This window comes from Nerophis lumbriciformis, linkage group LG16, assembly GCF_033978685.3.
Source record: "Nerophis lumbriciformis linkage group LG16, RoL_Nlum_v2.1, whole genome shotgun sequence".
Taxonomy (NCBI): domain Eukaryota; kingdom Metazoa; phylum Chordata; class Actinopteri; order Syngnathiformes; family Syngnathidae; genus Nerophis; species Nerophis lumbriciformis.
Genome location: NC_084563.2, coordinates 7,874,599 through 7,877,135, shown reverse-complemented (window position 1 = coordinate 7,877,135; position 2,537 = coordinate 7,874,599).

Sequence of the window (2,537 nt, the reverse complement as noted above, 5' to 3'; positions counted from 1 at the left end):
GTTATTGTGATGCATTCAGGTGCTCACATAGAAATGTTATTGTGATGCATTGAAGTGCTCATATGGAATTGGATGAATTAATGCGCTTACATGGAAATGTTATAGTGATGCATTCAAGTGCTAAAATGGAAATGTTATTGTGAGGCATTCATGTGCTCGCGTGGAAATGTTCTTGTGACGCATTCAAGCGCTCACATGGGAATATTAGTGTGATGCATTCAAGTGCTGACAGGGAAATGTTAGTGTGATGTAATCAAGTGTTCGTATGGAAATGTTCTTATGATGCATTCAAGTGCGCACATGGAAATGTTATTGTGATGCATTCAAGTGCTCGCATGGAAATGTTATTGTGATGCATTCAAGTGCTCAAATGAAAATGTTATTGTGATGCATTCATGTGCTCGCGTGGAAATGTTCTTGTGACGCAATCAAGCGCTCACATGGGAATATTAGTGTGATGCACTCAAGTGCTGAGAGGGAAATGTTATTGTGATGCATTCAAGTGCTCACATAGAAATGTTATTGTGATGCATTGAAGTGCTCACATGGAAATGGATGAATTAATGCGCTTACATGGAAATGTTATAGTGTTGCATTCAAGTGCTAAAATGGAAATGTTATTGTGAGGCATTCATGTGCTCGCGTGGAAATGTTCTTGTGACGCATTCAAGCGCTCACATGGGAATATTAGTGCGATGCATTCAAGTGCTGACAGGGAAATGTTAGTGTGATGTAATCAAGTGTTCGTATGGAAATGTTCTTATGATGCAATCAAGTGCGCACATGGAAATGGTCTTGTGATGCATTCAAGTGTGCACATGGACATGTTATTGTCATGCATTCAAGTGCGCACATGGAAATGTTATTGTCATGCATTCAAGTGCGCACATGGAAATGTTATTGTGATGCATTCAAGTGTGCACATGGAAATGTTATTGTGACGCATTCAAGTGCTCGCATGGAAGTGTTATTGTCATGCATTCAAGTGCTCTATTAGAAATGCTATTCTTATGCAGTCAAGGGCTCACATTGAAATGTAACTGTGGTGCATTCAAGTGCTTGGTCCCAGCCTTCTTTGTGCTGACCTCATGACACATCTTCTCTGCTTTAATTCCCCCAGAACTTGACCCGGCTGACAGGAGATGCTTGACTTGGCAACATCGGCGAGAGTTCCTCGGTGTTGTCTTGCCACCTCCGCACTATTCCATAACTCCACACACGTCACCGTGCTGACCAGGGAATCAGATCGGGGGGGGAATCATGAACAGACATGTCGTTTATCCACAGTACGAAGCCGCATCTAAGATAACGACACCAACATTGCATGAAATTAAACAGTTTTTTTTTTTTCCCCCATTGGGTTTATCACTGGAGGACTACAAGAAAAGGAATGGCTGAGCATGCTGCACACACCCACACCCACACACACACACACACACACACACACACACTGAGCAGGACGGGGTGATTGATACAGATGTCGATGCCATCGATACCTAGTAGAGTATGTTTTTACTATTACAAAATCTAATAAGGCTATCACAATTTTTAACAGTCATTTATTGCAATATTACTTAAAATTTTGATTGTGGTATTTTACTGTAAAAAATACTGTTAAATTCGTTTTATTTTTTTTACAGGGTTTATACTTTAGATTGTTCTTTAGCTTAAGTTCTGTCTTCTTGCAGAACTGAGTGCTACATTAGGTTTGCTGTCCATGGTGCTGAATGTCAGCATTGTCTCCACTTAACTATTCACTATGTCCCACATGTATATTACAGTATATTATACAGGTAAAAACCAGTAAATTAGAATATTTTGAAAAACTTGATTTATTTCAGTAATTGCATTCAAAAGGTGTAACTTGTACATTATATTTATTCATTGCACACAGACTGATGCATTCAAATGTTTATTTCATTTAATTTTGATGATTTGAAGTGGCAACAAATGAAAATCCCAAATTCCGTGTGTCACAAAATTAGAATATTACTTAAGGCTAATACAAAAAAGGGATTTTTAGAAATGTTGGCCAACTGAAAAGTATGAAAATGAAAAATATGAGCATGTACAATACTCAATACTTGGTTGGAGCTCCTTTTGCCTCAATTACTGCGTTAATGCGGCGTGGCATGGAGTCGATGAGTTTCTGGCACTGCTCAGGTGTTATGAGAGCCCAGGTTGCTCTGATAGTGGCCTTCAACTCTTCTGCGTTTTCGGGTCTGGCATTCTGCATCTTCCTTTTCAAATTCCCCACAGATTTTCTATGGGGCTAAGGTCAGGGGAGTTGGCGGGCCAATTTAGAACAGAAATACCATGGTCCGTAAACCAGGCACGGGTAGATTTTGCGCTGTGTGCAGGCGCCAAGTCCTGTTGGAACTTGAAATCTCCATCTCCATAGAGCAGGTCAGCAGCAGGAAGCATGAAGTGCTCTAAAACTTGCTGGTAGACGACTGCGTTGACCCTGGATCTCAGGAAACAGAGTGGACCGACACCAGCAGATGACATGGCACCCCAAACCATCACTGATGGTGGAA